Consider the following 13,853-nt stretch of genomic DNA (forward strand, 5'->3'; position numbering starts at 1 on the left):
AGTACGTGGCTGGTTCAGTTGGTAAAGCAGGCAATTCCTGATCTTAGGGTTGTGAGTTCAAGCCCCATGTTGGACAGGAAGCCTACTGAATGAATGAAGAGTGAGTGAATAAATAAATAACTTTTTTTTAAAAAAGCAGCTCTGTTCTTATCTGAAACACACACACACACACACACACACACACACACATATATACATGCACGCACACAGTCCAGGCTGGGGCTTGTCTCCATCATACCCCTTATCCTCACATGCAAGGTGATTTCTGATTTTTCTTTATCACTCTCTGCCCTTTCCTTTCTCCTCCTGAACCTGGAGATGCCCAGTAGCCCTAGGTTAGAGAAAAGAGGGTTCTGTGCGTGGCATTAAGATGATGTGAGAAATCAGAAACCCAAAATAAACACCAAGGGGAGAAAAGGAGGTGTGCCCTCTGCCTGGGACTGACAGTTTCTGCACCTCATACCGCGGCAGCACTGGAACCTCCAAAAGGAAGGCCCCTCCAAGCAACCAGCCCCATTTATCAGGCAAACTGACCAGGAAGCCTGCGTGGTGTCAGAGAGCACACACAGTACGCCGTCACCCCCACGGCTGAGGTCCCACATTCACACTCTGTCCTGCCCCACGCCAGGAAGCCACCATGGAAAGGGCAGAACGGGGGGTTTCCAGAGCGCCCCGCAGTCCTGCCAGTCTGTGATCTCACCAATAAAGAAGGGATGACGTACAAAGCAGTAAGAGTGTTGTAATCAACGCACCAGAACGCACACCCGTGGGAGCCCATTGCTGCGTCCCTCTCCCACCGGGCTCCGGCCCACCTCGCTGCCGCTGCTGGCATTCTTTGTTTGGAAAGGCCTTCAACGCCAAGCGGTCACCTCCACTTCCCACTTGTATGCCGGGAAGCAACTTACAAAATGCCCACTAGCATCACCCTGACCGCAGGGGGCGGGGGCAGCAGGGGCGCCGGGCAGATTTTGCTGAAGGAACGGTGTGCGGTTGCGGCCCGTACCCCTGAACTCCAGCAAATGGAAGCAGCTGGTCACAGAAGACAATGGGTGACTCGGCTCCATCAATGGAATGCCTCGGAGCAGTCCAGGACAGCATCCTTTTATGTTAGCCCTGCCTGGTCTGAGAGGTAGCCACCGGCCCCTTGTGGCCAGTAAGCCTGTGAAATGTGGCCAGTCCTAACTGAGAAGCCCTTTAAGTATAAAACACACGCAGGATTTTAAGTATGCAAAATGTCTCATTAATGGTTTTCTTTATGCCGATCATATTTTTTTTTAAGTAATCTCTACACCCAACATGGGACTCAAACTTACAAGCCCAAGATGAAGAGTCAAACGCTCCACCAACTAAGCCAGCCAGGCCCCCCACATTGATATGTTAAAATGACAACATTTCCGGCATATCGAGCTAAATAAAATAACAAAATCAATTGTATCAGTTTCTTTGTGTTTTTAAATGTGGCAACTGGAAAAACTGAAATTACTTACATGACTCCTACTGAGTTTCTTTCTAGAACAGTGCTGTTCTAGAACCTCAGCTGGCCTTTCAACTTCAGATTCAGCCAAGAGCTCACTTTCATTGAATAGACTGAGGCAGAATATTTTGGTCTATTTTAACATCCCCTAAAGCTACAATGTACTGACTCCCAAAGTGAAACTTCTAATTGCCCCCCCAAAGACTTTTAGTATCCAAATAACCCACTGCCAGACTTAAAAGTATAAGGGGAGGGGATGGAAGGTCAGGTGTGTATCAGAAGCTAGACAAGGTCAGTGGCATGGTGCACCTCTTCCAAAAGACCATCAATCTACCTCTGAGACCAAAAGTGTGCTTTAAAAAATAAGTTGTTTGTGGTGCTGTAATACAGGATTGCCTATCACAAGCCCTGCCTGATACCCCAGCCTGATGTCTTACTGTCAAGAGCAGAGTCCCCCTTCTCATGGCCCTCCCCACAAAATATGCCCAGCAGGAGCCTGGTACCCACACACACCCCCAATATCTGCACTTTAAAATGGGGAGAGGAGCAGGAGGAGGAACAGAGAACAGCGACGTGGCCCCTTTCCTATTAGAAAGTGCCCGGCCCACCACTAGGGATCACAGGCCAGTCTCATTTCTCCATGTAAATGAACTTTTCAGCCACCTCCTCAAAGAAGAAAAGCAGCACAGACGCGGAAGGCCCGTCCTGGGGCACACAATTACAGCCATTTGCATTCCTTCAGCAGCAGGATTAGCACAGGAATGTGCTTTGCAGCTTTGTGGGGGGAAAAGGAGTTTAGGAAGAAAGGAATGGGGGGGGGTAGTTCTCCCTGGTCTGTCCGTCCAAAGCTCTATGATACACTTCCACCTCTGTGAGAGTCAGAGAGTGGAAATAACTCCTGCTCAGGCTTTCTAAAGAGGGGGAGGTTGAAAAGGCCAGGGAGGGGGAGCGGGCGGCGGGCGGGAGGGGGGGCTGCATGTATTAGGGAACTGCCTCCCCTTGTGCTTTGATCCCCTCGGTCGCTAGGAGAAACCAACTTTTCTCCTTGGGTTAATCAAAACCAAATTACTCAGGAATGTGGCAGGACAGGTCTGAGCTTCCAGGTCCCTTTGTCTTTGAGGATTTAAAATGAAAAAATAAATTTTTTAAAAGCAGATGGCAGTGGCTTACGGGATAGGTAAAGTGAAAAGTCTGAAGAGGCCTTAGACCACATTCCCCCATTCTCAAAACAAGAAAAAAAAAAAAGGTATCTGTAAATCTACTCCCATCTATCAATAAAGAAGTTATTTTTGAAGACAAAGTCCAAAACTCAGAAAAACTTCCCATTTTATCCTTTCCTGCACCTCCAGAAAAGACACCCCCCCAAAAAAAACTATAGTTTGTCAAACTGCAAATACGAATCCATGCAAGATTTAACAACAGCCAAATGCCACCACCCGGTTATAAAATGTATTATTAAAAGCAAAGTCCCCGGGAGCTGAAGAACATTATTTTTCCCCAAGAACAAAGCTTCGGAGTATACTGTGGTGCAAGGTGCTTCCTAGGGAATACTGGGGTAGGAAGGTGAGCATCCTGTCGCTGTTCAAACGCATCAATCAAATCAGTGGTGACTTTGTAAACTCTGGGATCTCTTTAAACCGGAAGAAGGGCAGTGTTCAGGGACCGGCTAAACATCGGGCTGCAAGGATACCACGGGTGAGAGTAGATAACAACTACTCATCTCACTCACTCACACACACACACACACACACACACACACACACACACACACACACACACACACACAGAGCTGTCCTGTCTAGTAGGACAGTGTGCTGGGTGTGCCGGACAGCTCAGAGACGCCGTTTCACTAACTGGAGAGGCAACAGGAAAAGGCTGACCTCAGAGATGAAAGAAACTTAGGAATTGACGCTATATTAAAGCCTCCACACCTCCTCTCTAGCTCACACTCCTGGCAGGCCTGTGGCACTGTGGGAGGTGTGGCCCTGCAGGCCAGGCTTCTGGAGACGGTGCAACACCCCAGCACACAGTATTATTAAGGACCGGAGGTGTGAGGCATCCCAGGGCACTCGGCAGCAGAGACAGGCACAGCTCTTGGTCCCTATGCTTCATTGAAAAACTTGATCAGCCCCTACTGCCCCGCTTCCCCCGCCCCGCCAAAAAAAATGATAAAATAAACAAACGGAGCACCACCAGTTAAGCAACAGAGCCTGGACTCAAAAGATAAAACGAGGCCAACACACAGGGCTGACTACCAGCTCACCATAAATTGTAACTGGCCCCAGGCCTACGATTATCTGGGAGGTTGCACTAAAGTAACTTTTAAAATACTCTTCACCTTATCTTTAGGCCCAAACACACACATACATCACCCGGCTTAGATCTCCGCCATTAGGGTTCCATTAGACCTTCCGAAACAAGGTCATCCCAGTAGGCCCTTGCCCTGTTTCCGGTCACAGCTGCGGACTTTCACCCCCTTCTCCAACAAAAGGGACCTTGTACACAAAATTAACCCGAACCATTAGTCTGTGCGGTGTGAGAGAGTACATTGAGCCCTCGGCATATTTACCCTCCTTCCAGGGCCCAGGGTGCTGCCCAGAGAGAGGGCCTCCCCCACAGAGGCCGAGGGAGCTTCCCCCAGAGATTAGAGGCCCAGCTCCCTCCCACTCGCTCCACACTACAGCTGTGCAGTCAAGGCCCTACTTTTCAGAGAATAAACATAAAGCCTTTTTTCTTTTTTTTTTTTTTTTGAGAAAAAAAAAAACTCTCCCAGACTCAGTAGAAAATGGCTTGATTTCAGGGCTACAAAGGGCTGCAATCATCCTAGATATTGCTGAGCTGTCCAATATGGTGGCCACCACCAGAATCCTACCAGGGCTAAGCTGTCCAATAGAACAGCTCCTAGTCACACAGGACTCCCTCCTGAGCACTGGAAATATGGCGAGTCCCAACTGCTGAAACGAGAAGGTCACAGCAATATTGTGCATCATATAAAACATATTTTAAACTTCATTTTGTCTGCTTTTTACTTTTCTTTTTTTTACCTTTTTCTTAAATGTTTATTTTTGAGAGAGAGAGAAAGCACGAGCAGGAAAGCGGTAGACAGAGAGAGAGGCACAGGCTCTGCACCGTCAGCACAGATTCCGACGCGGGGCTGGAACTCATGAACCATGAGATCATGACCTGAGTCGAAGTTGCAAGCTTAACCAACTGAGCCACCCAGGTGCCCTTCGTTTTCCTTTTTCTTAATGCAACTATTAGAAAACGTACAGCTATCTATGGGGCTTGAGTTCCAGTTCTACGGGCCAGCATTCAACAGGAAAAAAATGACAGAGCCTCAAACACAAGCCCATCACCACCCCATAGATAGAAAGGGTCTCAATTTTTAAATGCTGAGAAGACCACAAAATTAAGCAAATGGCAACATCTGACATCCGCTGGGTCAAAGCCCAAGCTCAGAAGCTGGTCAACATGTCTACCTTGCAGGAGGAAGCTGGAATCCGCCATCTTGTTATCGAGGAGAAACAGCTGCAATCTCTGTCCCAGTGGTTCTCAGCCTGGGGTGATTCCGCCTTCCCAGGAGATGGTGGGCAATTCCTGGAGGCATTTTCGTTCGGGGGTAGGGATGGGTATGATACCAGCGGGGGAAGTCAGGGACACCTCCCAGCTCACCCAACAAAGAGTGAGCCAACCTCAAGTGTCAACACTGCCCACCTACAAGCAGTAATAAGCAACCAGAACTGAGGTCCACTCAACCACATTTCAATACTCAGATTCCCAAGGGCAGGGGGCTAGAGGGGGCACCCCGTCACAAAATGGTTTCTCTGCAGGCTCGGAAGTGGAAACAAGATGGAGCGGTATCAACAATGTGGCAAATGAAAACAATAATAATAATGTTAAAACAACAGTCACTCTTTCACCAAACTGAGGACTGAGAGTCAAGGGTTGATAGGTCTGGGTAGCTATGTTTTTCCAGCTAGTAGGCAAAAAATGGGGTTTAAATCTCAGAGCAGGGGCACCTGGGTGGCTCAGTCGGTTAAGCGTCTGACTCTTGGTTTTTGGCTCAGGTCACGGTCCCATGGGTTTGTGGGTTTGAGCCTCGCCTCGGGCTTCGCGCGCTCACAGTTCAGAGCCTACTTGGGATTCTCTCACCCCCTCTCTCCCTACCCTTTCCCCACTCCTGCTATCTCTGTATCTCTCAAAATAAATAAATAAACTTAAAAAAAATAAAAATAAAGCTCACAGCAATGTAAGCCAGACTGTCCTGCATGCAGAGGACACCATTCATGAAGGATGCCAACCAGGCCAGCCACCTGCATGCCCGCCCTTGACTACAGGGGTTCCAGGGACGGGCGACAGGGTAGCAAGGAGCTGTGATCGGGCCTGCAGGGCCAGGAAGGGAACAGGGCAAAGGACGGAGGAGGCCGAGGCAGGAAGACCGCAGGGATGAATGAGAACAGCCCCTTTCTCAGAGCCAGGCTGGGAGGCAGAGCAGGAAGGGGGGGTGGGGGGGAGGCACATGATAATTAACTCAGCAAGTTGATAGTATTTGCATATAAATGCCTCCACAAATCACTACAAACAAGCCAGGACAAGTCAGGCCTATTAGCATATACAAGCCAGCCCGGGAAGGCCTCTCTAGGTGGGTCATTGAGTGGGCTGCTCACTTAGAAGGCCGCCTGCCAGCTTCTGGGGACTGGGTGGGGGGCACGTGAGGGGAGGGAGAGGACACTGTCTATTTCACTCCTAAACACAGTTAGTTGCAGGATGTCAAAAAGAGTTGGCCTTATTCCCAGTCCATAAGGGGGGAGCTGAAGGAACGCTGGACCTTTGAATTTATTTCTTCCAGGGTGCTGGGAAACAAAAGGTAGCAGAGGCCAGCAGCACCAACAAAAGGAATACAAAGGGAAAGGATGTGGGGATGGGAACTATCATTTGTGGAGAGGCTGCGCAATATGCTAAGCGCTGAGAAGCTTGTTTTCTATTGAATCGGATCTGCACGATCAATGGGAAGTGTGTCTTGTGCCCATTTTACAGATGAAAGAGGTAAGGCTCAGAGAGGTTACATGATGAGTCCACAGTCACAGAGCAGGGGCTGACCAGAACTGGGCCTCAGGTCTGACTCCAGAAGTGGGGTCCGGGCTCAGGCCGAGATGAACAAGAGCTCGCTAGCTGGCTTCCCAAAGAGCAGGGTCCTGTGGTCCATCGCTGCTTCTCCCACAGCACTGAGTGTGAACACCAGAACGCCCACCTGAAGGGCTGCTTCGTAAGCCACTCTCTAATCTGAAAGTCACCTCTCCCCAGTTATTTTAGAATTCCCTGCACCAGTGAGGAAGAGCGCACCTCCCCCCAAGCAGACACTTGGGAGTCTGCACCAGGATTTCTTCTATCAGCCAATTTCTCCACTGTCTGGACAATTGTCACAGCTTTCCCAGCAAGGGCAAAATAAGCGGACTGCCCTTTCCCAGAGTATGAGTTCTCTGCTCCCCTAAAGACACCTCTACTGGGTTTCATTACCTTTTGGAGGAAAAAACAGCCTCAACTTCTTCTTTGAAAACGTTTCTTTGAAACCCCTGTTATTTTCACTACTGCCATTCTTGGCCTGGAACGACATTTTAAAAGTGAGCCAGGTCGGCCCAGGTAACAAGTGTTCGTACAGTCAGGGATACAGGTGGACAGTCTCTGTCAAGGCCTGGCCCTTGGCAATAATGACGTATCGAATATAAAAGTGACACCATTCAAGAATCTGGCAGGACAGTGGTGATATGTAAAAAATAGTCATTTTAGCAGCGATATCAGCCTCGTAATCTACACTGAATCCAGGCTTCCGAAGCGCCCAGGGGTTGACTCGACACGTTAGCAAGGATGCAGATGTCCCATGGAGAAATACGGAGCCGTTGCAAGGAGAGCAAAAACCACCCCCTCCAAGCCAAATGTACATTAAGAACCAAGGCCCTGAGCCAAAGAGCATTTTAGGAAGCAGAGCCTGAAATGGTGGAAGAGGCTTGCATTGTTTCTTGAGCAGTTAAGAAAAACTGTTTAAAAGGAAAAAAAAGAAGAAGGAGGAGGAAAAGTTGCTGAGAAGGAGAAAAAAAAAGCACACGCGTGTTTTTTAGCACATTTTCACTGGACACAAACGTCAAGAAGACAAAGCTGTCCAAAACGGGCCCCTCAGAGTCCATAAGTGTGGGAAGCAAATAAGTTCACGTCTACACATACGTACTTTTTACAGACTTACAGGAGTCAAAACTCTTTTGAAAAGAGCTTTTTATACACTGAAGGGAGACTTCCATATTTGAACAAGCACTTATATGACTTTGGGGGGGGGGATGCAGGGCTGAAATTGAATATCAAATTAAGCTCTTTGGTCTTTTCTTCCCTGAGCTAATCTGGCTCCAGCCTCTCCACTAGGGAGATTCAAGTGAGAAGGCGTTCAGCTGCCTGTCACCCGCAAGTTTCATCCCGAAACGCAGAGCCCACAACAGACGTGCGCAGGCCACAGCCCTCACTCAAAACCTAGCTCAACCAACACACGCAGAAACGTCTTTCTCCAGGCACATCCCTGGATGAAACTGGGCACAGCCAAGAAACCTGAAAAACTGTTTTTTGTCTATCTCCCCCCCAACCCCCCCCCAAAATCTCCAAGTTGTTCAACCCTCCTTACCCCTCAGGAAGTCTACACGCCCTCACCATGCCTTAGCCCCCGGTCACCCCACTACTCACCCCTTCTCTTTGGCTACTGCTCACACTCACACACACACGTTAACACCAACACACACTTTCTCACATACACAGAGCAGGGAGGTCTGAGCAATCACCAACTGCTGCCCCCAGAAGCATGAGGTGGGGGCTGTCTCACTCCCAGATCAAAGGTTTGTGGCCAAAATCACTTTCAGGACAGTGCATGAAATCGGCGGCAGATGAAAATTCCACTGTCTTCTCACAGAGTCCAACGGGGCCAGTCTTCCCAGTTCAGAGTCTCCGTACAGATGACTGAAGATCTTCCATAAACTCCCAAATATTGCCCCAAAAGAGCCACTTAAAATTAAAGACAAGATAATCATTTCAGAAAGCCTTTAAGGCCATTATGTGATTAGCAGAAGGGAAAGGAGAGGGATGCCGGCCCCTCCCCATCTTCACCAAGAGTGGTCTGCAGGGGGTCTCCGCGGCTTCAGTCCCAAACCAGCAACACCCAGAGGGAGCAGGGGGTGGGAGGGGGGGGTCCATGTTTGCCCCCCACGCCTCCCTTCTGCAGAAGCCTCAGTCCCACTTCAGGTAGAGAAGAGGATGGGAAAACCTTGGAGGGGGCACAAAATTCTAAGCATGAGGAGCTGCACCACCTAGGCTGGCCATTCCCCACCCCCAGGACACAGGCGGCCACCAAAACCCCCATGTATTAATCCTCCTGTTGACATGACTGCGTGATGGCCCTCCCGTGGGAAGGGAGAAAGGCTCACCCAAAAGGCAGATTAAGCCCAGGCATTCTGCTAAGAGGCTCTGTCTGGGGTTAAAACCAACAAAACAGAAGTCTTACTCTGAAATGAAGCCAAATTTGTCACCTCGCAAACTGTCTCTCTTCCCATTTTTATTCACACTCCATCCTTGCAAAAGCAAGAAACTCAAAGCAATTAATGGTGAAAGAGGGGAAGAAACATCAACAGAAAAAAAAATCACCTTTACAAGTTATAAGTAAGAATCAAAGGCACCTTCATTGGGCAAAAAACTCTCTAGAAACACCCCCATCACTGGGAGACCACTCAACTGCCTCATCCTCAACATCCCATCCCTGCCCCAGAGAATGAAAACCAGAAATACACACACACACACACACACACACACACACACACACACACACACTCTCACTCTCTCTCTCTCGCTCTCTCTCTCTCTCTCTCTCTCTCTCTCTCTCTCTCTCTCGTGGTCTCACTGCTTGTGCAGCTTCCGCACAAAGCTGCTGTCAATTCACCAGCTCCTGTCCATACAGGAGTCATTTACCACCTTGGGAGGAGGGGACCCTCTAACATCTGATTGTTCTCTTCGAACACGTGCAAAGTGACAATCTGGCAGCCAACTTTAAATCATATAGAAAAGAAATCTGACAGTTGTTGATTTTGTACTTTTTCTCCTTAATCTGGACTTTGCAAGAGACTTGCCAACGAGCCAAGATTTTCGCCACAGTTCCTCTCTCGGGACAATTTGACTCAATCTCAGCTTCTGTATATTTCTCAAGTTGAGTGGCCTATGGACTCAGGACACTGTGCTTTGGACAGAAAAGGCATCCTTTAAAATCTGATTAAGACTAGCTCCTGCAAACGCATTCCCTTGCCTGGATTCTATTAAAACTGGGTCCCGATTTCCTTGACTGCAGCTTTCAGAAGCTGCATCCCAAGGCACAGGATGATAGTTCTGGGTGGTGCTCTGATTACTAGCAATCACCATTACAACCAAATTCTCATACCGGAGCACTGGTATACCCCTATGAAGTTCACTGTAATGGAATCTGCCTTCCTGTTGGGTTTTTTACCCATCCTGGTTAATTACACCAGCCTTCGGAACCAGAGGAGGCCAAGAGGCCCAGGCTAAGAGCAAGCAACCATTCTAGTAACAGATGAGAGTATAAGCCACAGCACATACTGTACTTGTGGAGGCTACAGAGTCAGGTGCACTATCCCTGTAACACTGGCAAGCGTTAAGATGAAGCTTCCAAGTTTCTTCAGGCCAGAATCACTATCACTGTTGTCTCCTCTGTAAGATGAAGCTAAACCTTTCAGGTTAAGAGGCAAACTGGAGGGGCGTCTGGGTGGCTCAGCCAGTTAAGTATCTGGCTTCAGCTCAGGTCATGATCTCATGGTTCATGGGTTCAAGCCCCGCGTTGGGCTCTGTGCTGACAGCTAGCTCAGAGCCTGGAGCCTGCTTCGGATTCTGTATCTCCCTCTCTCTCTGACCCTCCCCTGCTCACACTGTCTCTCTGCCTCTCAAAAATAAATAAAAAGCATAAAAAAATTTTTTTTTAAAAAGCGAACTGGATACTCTAAAATGTGGGTGTAACAAGTCACCTTCCCTTACCTACGCTTTTACAAAGTGCTGCTTAGTCACCTAAATATTTATCTTTTCGTGTTAACGAGGCTGTTGCAAATCTATAACACAAGTGATTTCTTAGGTAAGGGTCTGCTTTGGCCCCTCAAGTATTTCCAAGGTCTCACACTAACACTTTAGAAGCAAAAAAAAAAAAAAAAAAAAAAAAAAAAAGGCTGCACTGTCCAATAGCAACAGTGACAATAAGGACACGCTCCATGGATACCACTTGTGACCAGAACTGAAAAAAACCAAGCTAAATCATCACCAGCCCCAGGTAATACTTTGCTAGTATTCTGCAATCACAGATGTATTCTAATGAACCAACAACCTCTGGGTCATCCAAGGTGAGCCAGGCCTGTCCTGGGAGTGTCTAGTAATCATCATTTAAAGTCATAATGATGAAAACTGAAATCTCGCTTATTTTAGCTCCTTGCCACTGGGCAGTCCATTGGCATGGAGTTTACATGGCAGTTAAATCCAATCCCAAAGCAGCGAGAAGGAAGGCACTTCGCTGTCCTGTTGGGCCGAGCCAAACAGAGGCCTGCTGAGAGGGCTGTTTTATTTGGGTCTTTTCCACCCTCCCTGAGTATTCATTTGTGCAAATAAAAGACGGAAGGAAAGAAACCAAAATTAAAGTTTCAGGTGGTTGGGGAAGCAGCTCAGATTTTTTTTTTTGAAGAGTTACCAAGCGTTTCTCAATAGCTCCCTGTCCATCAAAACTGTTTTCAGGAGAACTGGAAAACAGCAGCTCTGTCCCGTAGAAAGTGCAGCCATTTCAAAAGAGAGCTGGGAGAGGGAGGTAGCCCACATCATAAAGACAGAAGGTCTCCAAGTCATTTAATTCCTTGTGATTCCAAAAGGGCTGATTTTAAAGTGTAAAAGTGCTTGCTTCTGCCTCTGCCCCGTGTTGTTAAATAACACTTGGGCAATTAAATAAAAGAGCAAAGTGTGACCCCAGCCCATTCTGAGAGACGCTCACACGCTCTCTGAACACAGGCTAGAAATGAAGTGCAGACAATCTCCTTAGTCCTGTAATTTAAGGACGGATGAGAGGAAAAGTTTCTCTTGGCCTTCATAGCCATACACCGTCTGAAAGGGGGCCTTCGGGGTCTCTGCAAAATAGAAGGCACAAAAATACAGGTGTGCAAACATCCAGGTATGCACCTCTCTCCAATGACTCATTTCCTGAAACCCTTAAATTATTTCGAACAGGGACTCCTGACTTCCCATATATCCCATCTCTGTCCCCTAATTGCTGTTTGTGTTTGGGTGGGTAAAGAGGAGGATTCAGAATCTGAGGCTGCCAGTGGCTGTTCCGCAAACTAGGAACAGGCCACATTCTGACCTTGGCCTCTCTCAATCAGGTTACCTTGGAAGGTGTCTGCTTTCCTCTCAAATGCAGTCTCTCCCCCCGCACTTGGGCTTCTTTCTCCAGCCCAGCCTCCTGGAACTCATGATTTTTAGGGTTTCCCCTTGAAACCTATCCAGAAACCACAGCCATTAAAGGAACATGAAGGTTTGACACCTCCTGAATTTAGGAATGAGGGGACTCGAGGGGCTACCTCTGAAAACTCGCACCTGCTGCTTCATGGCAAAGAAACAAAGTTCCCTAGCTAGCAGGAGCGAGCTTTACATTATACTCTATTTATTTAGTGACTTGTCCCCAAGGATCTCAAAGCATCACATGAAATAAGATGACGTGTAGCTTTCTCACTATCTACCTTCAAGGCTTAAGTATGTGTTCCCTGCTTTGCCATGATACATTCCACAAAGCAGGCCCAAGCCCCAGGGGGAAAGGCCTTCTCCCTGTGCCCAAGTGGGGCTGTCTAACCTCTCTGAGCTTATCTGTCAGTCTTCCAAGCCTGTTAAATGACACAAACAGGGGGTGGGAGCAGTGAGGACCCTCCTGGATTCACCTGCTCATGTGTTTCATTTAAACCAGTTTATATACCGCACGCCACTAAGCCAGGCAATGTCCTCCTATAATACACCAGGCACCAGTGATGGTCTTTGGCCTCCAGGTGTTTTACCATTCTTTTAACACACGTATGTCCAAAACAGAAAACACCACTTTCCAGAAAGTTCTTTCCCCTCTGTAAGTCTACATACAATGATTACTCCCCCTCCCCCCCTCAAATGACCTAACTTGGATAATCTTTCTCCTTTAACAGAACATCACAGCTCTCCCTCTCCTCTCCCCTTCTCCCCCACGGAAATGGTTTTCCAGAGTCCAAACTAAAATTAGAGGATGGGCAAGTCGATCTCCAAAGGTGCCTTCCAGCTCCAAACCTCTGATTCTCCCTTTAATTACTCCACAATAAGCACATTCTTCGCATTGTTTCAAACTGACCAGTGACTTCTCTTGTGCTTGAAAAGGGCGCATTTTAAGGCGGAGGAACCCAAACTTTTAAATGACACTAGCACCAAGTATTCAGAAGGCAGGAACTAATCCAAAAGCAAAATAAGGAAGAAGGGAGGGACAGAGAGGAGGAAAGATGGGAGGAGGAAGGGCTTCACTCTGTACCCAGCAGAATTTAGACACTCTCACCCCAGGTTGGTTCCAATGGGAATCTACGAGTTCAAGTGCATCCAGCCTGCCCTTCCCCCACATGCCCCAAGAGAATGGGAAGTTCAGCCAAGACTTGCAGCACCTGCCTGCCGCTCTAGGCCCGGCGGTGCAAACCGGGCGGGCTGGCCGGCTGGGGAGGGAGGCTCCACTCACCTGGCACACAAAGGCTCCGCACACCTCCGGAGGGAGGAGGCACTCGCAGGTCCGGGGGCCGCGGCGCGCTCAACAATGGGAAATTCCAGCGGCACCGGAGTCCCGAACTTACCCACCCCAGGCGGCATTCTCCCCACCTCCCGCCGCCCCCAGGACTCCGAGGTGGCTCTGGCTGGGTGCAGGGGGGCTGCAGGCAGGCGAGGGGGGCTCATGGTGGCGGGGGCTGGCGGTCGCCCCTCCCCAGGAGGGAGGGTCCCCCCGGCGCGCGGCGGGGATTCACCCACGGGGCGCGGCGCTCGCGTCCGGGTCCCCGGCCTGCCCTCCGCCCGCTCACCGCCCGCCCGGAATCGCTTTATGTAAATGAAGCTCTACTCGCAGTTTGCAGGCTCACCGCCCGGGGAAGGGGGGCGGGCGGGGCGGGGGGCCTTCGGGGATCCACATTACACAGCAACAAAGCGGAAGGTTAATTTGAAACTCACAGCCCCGCCGCCGCTCGGCTCCCCAGGCAAAGCCTGACATCTACAGTCGTGCCGGGCGCAGGCCGGGTACTCGGCGGCGGCCGCGCCCGCGGGGACACGG

General features: G+C 49.2%; 1 protein-coding gene across 1 annotated transcript in view; it reads right to left on the reverse strand.

Annotated features, from left to right (window-relative positions):
- The window catches only part of ZFHX3 (zinc finger homeobox 3), a 233,639-nt gene extending 220,065 nt beyond the window's left edge, over positions 1–13,574 (reverse strand). The window contains exon 1 of the mRNA XM_029925069.1: positions 13,275–13,574. The gene's annotated coding sequence lies outside the window, so the exon portion shown is untranslated. The remainder of the gene's footprint in view (positions 1–13,274) is intronic.
- Positions 13,575–13,853: the final 279 nt, after the last annotated feature.

The sequence above is a fragment of the Suricata suricatta genome, chromosome 16 (assembly GCF_006229205.1).
Source record: "Suricata suricatta isolate VVHF042 chromosome 16, meerkat_22Aug2017_6uvM2_HiC, whole genome shotgun sequence".
Taxonomy (NCBI): Eukaryota; Metazoa; Chordata; class Mammalia; order Carnivora; family Herpestidae; genus Suricata; species Suricata suricatta.